This window comes from Mercenaria mercenaria, chromosome 2 (genome assembly GCF_021730395.1).
Source record: "Mercenaria mercenaria strain notata chromosome 2, MADL_Memer_1, whole genome shotgun sequence".
Classification (NCBI taxonomy): Eukaryota; Metazoa; Mollusca; class Bivalvia; order Venerida; family Veneridae; genus Mercenaria; species Mercenaria mercenaria.
In genome coordinates this window covers 3,657,819-3,670,086 of record NC_069362.1, presented here as the reverse complement: position 1 = coordinate 3,670,086, position 12,268 = coordinate 3,657,819, and the positions used below count along the sequence as shown (strand labels likewise).

Genomic DNA, 12,268 nt, shown 5'->3' with positions numbered 1-12,268 from the left:
TACAAGTTTGGTATTATTTTCGAAAAGATTAATAAATAAATCAATTAGATGTATAAATCTGAATAAGTTGATGCAAAAATCAGGCATTATTAAAGCACGAGAATCAAAATGTGTATGAAAATTTTCACGGGGTTTACATTGTGCTCCTGATAAATTTAAGAGTTTTGGACATGTAAATTTTGGATAAAAATTTAAAGGCGACTTTTTTCATAGCTCAGTTTGTACTTTCTTTAGAAATTCATGATAATAATAATGCAATATTCAATTTCCTTAACTTATTACTAAATTTATAAGTTATAGCAAGACCCATCAAAAGTGGATATATAGGCGCGAAACTAAATACTATGCCGAATCTTCTCCTTAAATTCCTCGACTTCTCCCTAAATTCTGTGGAGAAGGAGAAGTCACTTCTCCCTAAAGTTTTGACCTAGGATGATTCCTGAATATGTGTCGTCTATTCCATAAACCCCGCCACCCTATGTAGTTTGAAGGTTCTAGGTCAAATGGTTCTCCAGTTATTGATTGGAAATGAAGTGTGACGGATGGACGGGGCAAAAACAATATGTATATTTTCTGTAAAAAAATCGGCTTGTATTTCACAATTAAATATGGACAGGCAGAAAAAAATTCTGTATTGTACCTTTTAAATTCCGTATTGTACCTTTCGTATTGTATGCTGTCGGACTACTTTCATTAATATATTGCATGACCAGACACAGTTCTATAAACAGTGCACATAAAAACTTCATTTAGTTCAATTTTAATATCGATAAACATTGAAGATTTTGTTCAATAACAAAACAACAAACAAAGCAGTAGAGGTATATAATAATTTAATTTCATGGGCATGAAATTTCTTGATTTTGGTAAAAACGGCAATTCAAAAATCGTGGGGATATGAATTCTTTGATTACAACTTTTGAACATAAAATGAATGAGAATTTTACTTGTTCGTTGGGATTAAATTTCAAGGATTGACTCAACCACGAAATCCACAAAAATTAGTCACCCAAGAATATTATGATTTCACAGTATTCGGCTCTCGTGGATTTTGTGGCGCTTGCACGGCTCGTGAGATCCCATCAGGCAAAAATCCACTCGAGCCAAATACAGCATACCAAATCGGGCTACTGTTATAATAACCCTATCTTATTTAACTGTCAATTTTTTAATGCTGATAGAAGAAAATATATTGCTAGAGAACATGCTATATCATCCTATCTATGTTAATGAATAGCAAAGGGAGAAACACACTGTTAAAACTTGCAATATTCTGCAAACAAATTATGATGTTGTTTGATTAATTGGTTTCGCTGTATGTATGGTATGTAGTCATATTACATTCTTGACTATACTAAAAATCTTAATAACATCTGGTATCATTTTATTCTGTGGATTTCATTGGGTATTTCAACATATCATTTCACATATTATTGTCAGAAATGTTCATTGTATTATTGTTTATGTGACTGCTAAGAGGCCCAGCTTCACTGGCGCCAGATCAGAAGGAAAATGCCGCTGTACATGTTATACCCTACCCCTAGGTATTCTATAAGAACCATGGTCATGAACGGAAAAGTGCACTAACCCGTTTCAATCGTACATTTCTCAACTTAAACGTGCACTTCGGTGAATGGGTACCTAGTTTATTGAACAAGCGATAATTTATCTTCCATCGTGCACCAGACACATTGTCTCAATATTCCATATTGCTGAGATTATCAACATATTTTATGCTTTCGTCAACGTTACAGAAAAACTTGCTTGACCTTCCCTAATGAATATCCGGTCTAGAGGTCACGTCAGTGTGCACATGTTTGGCGAAACGTAAAGAAACAAAAACAGAATTTAAAAAAATCACAATTTCACACTAAAACTCGAAATGATGAATGAAATTCATCTTGTATATGATCTTTAATTTGAAATCGTACATTGGTCTGCATCTGTTCTGTTTATTTTATTCATTTTGCACATTAATGCTGCATTTTCACATTTTAGCGAACACGTGTAGTAAAATGACGATTGACGTACATTTTCACAACAGCCAATCAGAATGGTTTTGTAATCTAGAACGGAACTTCACCAGGGAAGTTCAAGCAAGTTTTTTGTGTAATGTTGAAATTACTATAAACTACGTGTGGTTTTTCTAAGATAAGATGTATTGAAAAAATGTGACCGGTACACAATGGAAGATAAATTACCACTTGTTTGATATCCATAGTACACATTTACCGCACTGCGTGTTTTAGGTATGAAATGCGCGATTGAAACGGGTTAGTATATTTTCCCGTTCACGACCATGGTTCTTATAGAATACCTAGGGTAGGGTATAACATGTACAGAGGCATTTTCCTTCTGATCTGGCGCCAGTGCCCAGCTTATTCAATAAACTTGAAACTTAAACTTGGTACAAATAACTGTTGTAAATATCTGCACTTGTAAATCAACTTACAACAGTTTTCCATTCAGTCTATACTTGTGTGAGCAGTAAGTACGATAAAAATTGAGCTTTTTAGCAGTATTTTACTTGTCTGTGTAAATAATTCACAGTTTTGCACATAAAAACAAGTATTAGCTTGTTCAATTTTCTTGTGACCCTACTAAGTTGTATTAAGAATTTACAATTTTCTATTCAGGTGCCCAGAAAGGGGTCTTTTCGCACCATGACATAGATATAATTGGCACCTATTTCTTTCGTCATAAAGAACTCCAAAACTGTAGAAAATACCACAGATAATATTTCATTCATGTACACTTGAACCATTTTCTTGATTTTATGTACATGAAAGAACAGCATACCTACTGGCACCCTAAGATTTGGTCAGGTAACTGTGTTGGATGGGAATTCAATGGTGAATCGCTAATTAAATTTCATATGTACCACTTAAATTACGATCATGTCTGTGTCTTAGCATCCGTTGCTGGATGACTGCTTGCCGCACTGTAATCATATTTAATTTGAAAACCTACGGAGACCATCACAAGATAGCAGAATCCCCAAGGCAATTTGACAGCAATTTTTGACTTTCATCCACTATTATTCAGAAATCATAAATACATTAAATATTTACTGATTTTGATGAGATTTTCAGTAATTGCAGTTTGAATGTTTTCGGCTGATGGTGAACTTGATTTAATATTAAAATGATGAATAAATTTTATTTCATTTAAGTGCCAAAGCCATTCCATCAACCAGCACGGCATATTGTCTTGGAATGACAATAACTTCAACAAAAGCAGATAAAGATTCTCTGATAAACTGTTCTTGCAGATCATAAATAAGATCATAATATTGCATCCCACAGATTAGAAGAATTAAATATGCTGTTTCCTAGTTCGAATTTTAGATAGTAATTCCAGACACTAAGCAAAAGTTCACTTCATATAAGTTGATCTCTAGCACTGCCTTGATCAGCTGACTGCTGTATGACCACTACAGGTCATATGACTTAGTCGGGTTCCATTCTTGCTGAGTCTTCACAGATGGAGGAGACTGAGAAAGCAAAAATAGAACATGTCAAGAATGCGCACTGAAATCAAATATGTAACAGGGACAAGGGCCTAAAGCTGCCTCCTGTATACAATGCTCTTCTGTGGTCATGTGACCAGATTATGTCACATTAAAAGCCATATGCAATATGCTGTTACCTTGACATCTGACTTAATGACACAAAAACAAGGGACCATCTTCTTCAGGACCATAGACATGCTTTGTATGTTGACGGCCAAAGGTCCATGTGGCCAACTACTGACAAGAGACAATCATCCTATGAAGATTGACAACAGGCCCCAGATTTCTCAAGTTATTGATCTGAAATAAGTTTCATTTGCTGGTCACTAGGACTGTCATTGATTGGGTCTTGGGCATATCGACGATACCGATATACCAGAACACAAATATCGACGATACATCAATATATCGATTATTAAGTTAGATTAACAACTTATTTGTTCATATGCATACTATATACCTTCCTGTAAATGCTATTTTTAGTTTTATTGCCTACTTTTCATATTACTGTTTGATTGTGATGTATTTGTATTTATGAAATAAAAGAAATAAATAAAAATTAATAAAATCTTTCATTTTCATTTTGCCTTCACTTCTTTTTTGCATTTATCCAAATTTACAACTTTGTGAACTTAAGTTGTTTTTGAGGGTCTGAGTGTTTATCTGGATAGTTTTTATGCCCCCAAAGGGAGGCATATTAGTTTTCAACTGTCCGTCCGTTCGTTCGTTAGTTAGTTAGTTAGTCACAACGTTAACTTTTTGCATGAAGGCACTTTACTCGCGAACCACTATACCCAGGACCCTCAAACTTCACATACTGATAGTACTTATTGAGTATATCACCCCTACTGACTTTGGGTCACCAGGTCAAAGGTCAAGGTCACAGGGGCCAACGTTAACTTTCTGCATGAAGGCACTTTACTCGCGAACCACTGCACCCAGGACCTTCAAACTTTACATGCTGATAGTACTTATTGAGTATACCTCCCCTACTGACTTTGGGGTCACCAGGTCAAAGGTCAAGGTCACAGGGGCTAACGTTAACTTTTTGCATGAAGGCACTTTACTCGCGAACCATTGCACCAAGGGCCTTCAAACTTCACATGCTGATAGTACTTACTGAGTACACACCCCCTTAATGACTTTGGGGTCACCAGGTCAAAGGTCAATGTCACAGGGGCCAACGTTAACTTTTTGCATGAAGGCACTTTACTCGCGAACCACTGCACCCAGGACCTTCAAACTTCATGTGCTGATAGTACTAATTGAGTACACCACCCCTACTGACTTTGGGGTCACCAGGTCAAAGGTCAAGGTCACAGGGGCCAACGTTAACTTTTTGCATGAAGGCACTTTACTCGCGAACCACTGCACCCAGGATCTTCAAACTTCACGTGGTGATAGAACTTATTGAGTACACCACCCCTACTGACTTTGGGGTCACCAGGTCAAAGGTCAAGGTCACAGGGGCCAACTTTAACTTTTTGCATGAAGGCACTTTACTCGCGAACCACTGCACCCAGGACCTTCAAACTTCACATGCTGATAGTACTTATTGAGTACACCACTCCTACTGACTTTGGGGTCACCAGGTCAAAGGTCAGGTCACAGGGGCAAACATTACCTTTGTGCATGAAGGCACTTTACTTGCGAACCACTTCACCCAGGACCTTCAAACTTTACATGCTGATAGTACTTTAAGAGTACACCAACCCTACTGACTTTGAGGTCACCAGGTCAAAGGTCAAGGTCACAGGGGCCAACGTTAACTTTTTGCATGAAGGCACTTTACATGTGAACCACTTCACCCAGGACCTTCAGACTTCACATGCTGATAGTACTTATTGAGTACACCACCCCTACTGACTTTGGGGTCACCAGGTCAAAGGTCAAGGTGCTGCGGGGGCATTTGTCACCATTAGTGACAGCTCTTGTTTCTCTCTGTAAAACATCGATTTTTGAAAATGGGAATCGATAATTGATCGACATACATCGATATCGTTTCTATCGATGACAGCCCTACTGGTCACTGCGACATTTACCTTTTATCAGCTGAACCAAAAGTAACAGACTAGATCTCATCTACTTTATCACGGGTATGAAACGTTGCCTGCGGCACAAAATGTGCCGCGCTGAAATGAAGGCATCGCGCTTCCGACGGCGCAGGCATTGCGCAGGATGTTTACAAAAATAACGAGCACGGTGAGTAAAATTGAATGTTTTTGGTTATTGTCTTGTTACAGTAAACACATTTTAGAAATCGGGGAATGCAGCGGGATGTAGTTATGTCTTGCCGACAAATCCATGCCCAGTTTGTGAAGAAATGTGTAATATTGTTATTTTGCGCGTGTTTTTTATCGGATACAGTAACGTGAAAATTACAAAAGCAGTGAATATTCCGAGTCATTTCACATCCTGCAGAAAAAGGAATGATGTATTTCTGTAGTATATTATAAAAAGACATGATATCTGATCGATTGAGATAAAATACATGTCAAGGAAAAGGCATATCCCCTCGTTCTGCCGACTTTTCAGTCCAGTGCCGCAGGCATCTCGATGGTGCCGCAGGCATCGCGAGGGGCGCAGTCATCTTGAATACTATTGTAGTCAGTAGTATGTGTAATTTCGACCACCTAACATGTATTAAAGTACAAAAAAAATCAATTCATGCTGTTTTGGGATGGGCCAGATCGATTCCATTGCGAAAATCACGTATTTTATATTCGAACTTTGGATTATTTTCTCCTAAATAACAATATTCAATTACCAAACACTCCATTAGTAACAATCTTGATGCTTACTTCAAAACCAAGGTACGAAAACCCGCATTAGAGCACAAAAACTGTCATAACTTGTCAATTTCAGCCGTTATTGATCTTTTAGTTTCAGCATCAAGTATTATTTGTTTTATTTTCTTTACAGTTTTGGCGTACTATTTTGATTAGCGATGAGCTGAGTTCCCCCACCCCAACCCTAACAAAAAAGAAAGAAAGAAGAAAAAAAAGAAATGGCGAAAAAATCAGTTTTGGTTTTCCGAAGAAAAGGAACTAAACAAGACAAAATAAAAACAACGTAAAACACGAAACTTCCCTTACAACGATACTATTCAGAAATTTTATGTGGAAAAGAAGCAAATTATGAAGTTAACGATTGTTAAGCATCTTGTTAATTTTATATTTTCAGATGAATGTGCATTCAGTGTATATTAAAAGGGAAAAGAAAATCATTCAGAACTCCTTATCGTCAGACGTAAACTTTATGTGTACAGTCAGTGCACAGACCTAAATCATATTTGAACGACAAAGAGTGAGTAAAGTACGTTAATATTTTTTGTAGAATTTCAGAACAAGTTAAGACCCATTTTGGACACATTTTTCGAAAGATCTCAACTTTATTGGTTCTTTTCCACTCAAAACTTGGGAACAGTAATTTTAAATATTCTTCGTTCGTATTTAAATATCTTGACCTAACAGTGAATTTGGTGCTGATGTACTGTTACAGAAAAAATGGCTCGAGATGAGCCAAAGAAGTTTCACGTTTTTACGATTTTTTGTTTGTTTTGCGTTCCTTTTTTTTCTTTTTCTTTTTTTTTTTTTGGAACGCTAGAACGCAATAATAGCGATTCTCACTTTTTTTTTTTGGGGGGGGGGGGGGGATTCAGCTCACCGCTTATAAAAAGTACGCCCGAACTGTAAAGAAAAACAAGAGGGCCATGAAGGCCCTGTATCGCTCACCTGACCTATTGACCTAAAGATCATCAAGATTAACATTCTGACCAAGTTTCATCAAGATATGTTCATAAATGTGGCCTCTACAGTATTAACTAGCTTTTCTTTTGATTTGACCCCGTGACCTAGTTTTTGACCCAACATGACCCAGATTCGAACTTGACCTAAAGATCATCAAGTTTAACATTCTAAGTTTCATGAAGATACAGTCATAAATGTGGCCTCTAGAGTGTTAACAAGCTTTTCCTTTGATTTGCCCCCATGACCTAATTCTTGACCCAACATGACCCAGATTCGAACTTGACCTAAAGATCATCAAGTTTAATATTCTGACTAAGTTTCATGAAGATATAGTCATAAATGTGGCCTCTACACTGTTAACAAGCTTTTCCTTTGATTTAACCTAGTGACCTAGTTTTTGACCGAAGCTGACCCAGGTTTAAACTTGACCTAAAGAGCATCAAGATAAACATTCTGACCAAGTTTCATTAGATATGGTCATAAATGTGGCCTCTACAGTGTTAACTAGCTTTTCCTTTGATTTGACCAGGTGACCTAGTTTTTAACCCTACATGACCCAGATTCAAACTGGACCTTAAGATCATCAATATTAACATTCTGACCAAGTTTCATGAAGATATAGTCATAAATGCGGCCTCTACAGTGTTAACAAGCTTTTCCTTTGATTTGACCTGGTGACCTAGTTTTTGACCCCAGATGACCCAATATCAAACTCGTCCAAGACTTTTTTAAGGATAACATTCTGACTATGTTTCATTAAGATTGGGCCAAAATTGTGACCTCTAGAGTGTTAACAAGCTTTTCCTTTGATTTGACCCAGTGACCTAGTTTTTGACCCCAGATGACCCAATATCGAACTCATCCAAGATTTTATGGAGGGTAACATTCTGACCAAGTTTCATTAAGATTGGGCCAAAAATGTGACCTCTAAAGTGTTAACAAGCTTTTCCTTTGATTTGACCTGGTGACCTAGTTTTTAACCCCAGATGACCCAATATCGAACTCGTCCAAGACTTTATGGAGGGTAACATTCTGACCAAGTTTCATTAAGATTGGGTCAAAATTGTGACCTCTAGAGTGTTAACAAGCTTTTCCTTTGATTTGACCTGGTGACCTAGTTTTTGAACCCAGATGACCCAATATCGAACTCGTCCAAGATTTTATGGAGGGTAACATTCTGACCAAGTTTCATTAAGATTGGGCCAAAAATGTGACCTCTAGAGTGTTAACAGTCAAATTGTTGATGACGGACGGACGGACGGACGACGACGGACGCCGGACACAGGGTGATCACTAAAGCTCACCTTTGAGCACTTCGTGCTCAGGTGAGCTAAAAAAACTCGATGCTGAAACAAAAACAACAAAATTGGTTGAAAAATGACAAATGTTATGACAGTTTTTGTGCTCCAATGCTGGTTTTCATACCTTGCTTTGAACTAAGTATCAATAATTCTTACAAATGGAAATGTTTGGTAACTGAATATTGTTATTTTAGGAGAAATAATCCCAGTTCGATATAAAATGACGTGATTTTCTCAACTGGAAGGGATCTGGCCCCATCCCCCAAAACAGCGAGGAAAAATATTGCAAACTTCTTAAAATAGCTATTAATATTACAAAGTTCGGGTTCAGAAAAATTTGTCTTACACAATAACTGGAGGAACAACATTGTTATTGATTTTAATACATGTTAGGTGGTCGAAATTACACGTACTACTGACTACAATAGTATTCAAGATGACTGCGCCCCTCGCGATGCCTGCGGCATCATCGAGATGCCTGCGGCACTGGACTGAAAAGTCGGCAGAACGAGGGGATATGCCTTTTCCTTGACATGTATTTTATCTCAATCGATCAGATATCATGTCTTTTTATAATATACTACAGAAATACATCATTCCTTTTTCTGCAGGATGTGAAATGACTAGGAATATTCACTGCTTTTGTAATTTTCACGTTACTGTATCCGATAAAAAACACGCGCAAAATAACAATATTACACATTTCTTCACAAACTGGGCATGGATTTGTCGGCAAGACATAACTACATCCCGCTGCATTCCCCGATTTCTAAAATGTGTTAACTGTAACAAGACAATAACCAAAAACATTCAATTTTACTCACCGTGCTCGTTATTTTTGTAAACATCCTGCGCAATGCCTGCGCCGTCGGAAGCGCGATGCCTTCATTTTAGTGCGGCACATTTTGTGCCGCAGGCAACGTTTCATACCCGTGTTTATTATTCAGGAAATGTTTTCAGTCTAACAGTCACTGTGACCTTTAACCTATTGCCCTTCAAAACAATAGGGACCATTTAATAAATACTGACCAAAGAAAAGATTTCATCCTATTAACTCTTATCATGCTGGGCACAATTGACTCTGCCTTTGCAACCAGTGTAGATCATGATCAGCCTACACATCCATGCAGTCTGATCAAGATCTGCACTGTTCGCCATTCAGTCAGTATCTTTTTGTTAAGCTCCCCTTTTAACAGTCAACGGTACTGTCCAAATAGAAAGATGAACAAGTTCATTACAGAAATTAAGCAGGGTAAAGGTTAATGATTGGAAAAATGGTCAACTGACTGACTGACCAACATACCATGCAGAACAATTTACACCTATTCTTTGAAGGGTGGCATAAAAATGAAAATTTAACACAAGAGGCTATCCTAACTGTCAGTAGATCGATGCTCTATTATGCCATAAACAAGAGGGCCATGAAGGCCCTGTATCGCTCACCTGACCTATTGACCTAAAGATCATCAAGATTAACATTCTGACCAAGTTTCATCAAGATATGTTCATAAATGTGGCCTCTACAGTGTTAACTAGCTTTTCTTTTGATTTGACCCCGTGACCTAGTTTTTGACCCAACATGACCCAGATTTGAACTTGACCTAAAGATCATCAAGTTTAACATTCTAAGTTTCATGAAGTTACAGTCATAACTGTGGCCTCTAGAGTGTTAACAAGCTTTTCCTTTGATTTGCCCCCATGACCTAATTCTTGACCCAACATGACCCAGATTCAAACCTGACCTAAAGATCATCAAGTTTAATATTCTGACTAAGTTTCATGAAGATATAGTCATAAATGTGGCCTCTACAGTGTTAACAAGCTTTTCCTTTGATTTAACCTAGTGACCTAGTTTTTGACCGAAGCTGACCCAGGTTTAAATTTGACCTAAAGAGCATCAAGATAAACATTCTGACCAAGTTTCTTTAAGATATGGTCATAAATGTGGCCTCTACAGTGTTAACTAGCTTTTCCTTTGATTTGACCAGGTGACCTAGTTTTTAATCCTACATGACCCAGATTCAAACTGGACCTTAAGATCATCAATATTAACATTCTGACCAAGTTTCATGAAGATATAGTCATAAATGCGGCCTCTACAGTGTTAACAAGCTTTTCCTTTGATTTGACCTGGTGACCTAGTTTTTGACCCCAGATGACCCAATATCGAACTCATCCAAGATTTTATGGAGGGTAACATTCTGACCAAGTTTCATTAAGAATGGGCCAAAAATGTGACCTCTAGAGTGTTAACAAGCTTTTCCTTTGATTTGACCTGGTGACCTAGTTTTTGACCCCAGATGACCGAATATCGAACTCGTCCAAGACTTTATGGAGGGTAACATTCTGGCCAAGTTTCATTAAGATTGGGTCAAAATTGTGACCTCTAGAGTGTTAACAAGCTTTTCCTTTGATTTGACCTGGTGACCTAGTTTTTGAACCCAGATGACCCAATATCGAACTCGTCCAAGATTTTATGGAGGGTAACATTCTGACCAAGTTTCATTAAGATTGGGCCAAAAATGTGACCTCTAGAGTGTTAACAGTCAAATTGTTGACGACGGACGACGACGGACGCCGGACACAGGGTGATCACTAAAGCTCACCTTTGAGCACTTCGTGCTCAGGTGAGCTAAAAATGTTTATATCTGTCTAACATGCAAGCTTTCTCACAATATTGAACAGTATATAACCAGGGTATCTTATTTTCAACTGTAAACCAAACTGCATTGAACAGTATATAACCAGGGTATCTTATTTTCAACTGTAAACCAAACTGTCTAACATAGATACAATGGAAACTAGAGATGTTTTTTGAGAAAAGTGCATGTCTCCCACAACTGCCTAATCATCTAAATAGAAAGTCAGTCTTTATATACTGTTTACTTAATCCACATGTGCATGCGCTTTGTTGACACCAAAAGGACGCGGTTTGGGGGCAAAACTGCGCAAGAAATCTAAGTGTTTTTGGTAATTCAAGGGCAATAATTCCGAAGTGCCTAGGCCGATTTGGCTAATTATCGAATTTGGCCGAGCACTTATTGGCAGACACATTTTGTTGAAGTTTGGTGAAGATCAGATGAGAAATGTTCGACTTAGAGTGCAGACAAGCTTTGTGACAGACAGACACACACACAGACTGGAGTAAATCAATATGTCTCCCACACCACTGTGTGGTGGGAGACACAAATATATATACACTGTCATACACTATGAGAAGAAATGCAGAAACAAAATTTTATAAGAATACGCTAACTGCTTTGGACTTGTTACAGATAAATGGGACATAACTCTTTGTTACAAAACACCTCACTTCTCCCACTGTCATATAGAATATGGTGAAATCTAAAGTCATTTATAAAGGCTCTTGATAAATGTATTTAAGGTTGTTCTTTTGTGCCAGGTTTTAACCCTTATCATGCTGGACAAGACTGATTCTGCCTTTGCAAGTTCAGAATGCACATCAGATTCCATGCAGTCTGATCAAGATCTACACTGTTGTCCATTTAGTCAGTATCTTTTTGGTAAGCATCCCTTTGAAAGGTTAATGGTACTGTCCAAATTGAAAGATGGACAAGTTCATTATAGAAATTTAGCAGAATAAGGGCTAACTAATTAATGGTTTTGTTAATAGTTCACAAAAACATGTGTTGAAATTGATATGGGCATCTCTGTCAAGTTAAAGAATCAAATTTACATTTACATAA

General features: G+C 37.5%; 1 protein-coding gene across 1 annotated transcript in view; it reads right to left on the bottom strand.

The window, feature by feature from the left end:
* The window catches only part of LOC123563047 (cytosolic Fe-S cluster assembly factor nubp1-A-like), a 44,148-nt gene that overhangs the window by 19,975 nt on the left and 11,905 nt on the right, over window positions 1–12,268 (bottom strand). The gene's annotated exons all lie outside the window — the stretch shown is intronic.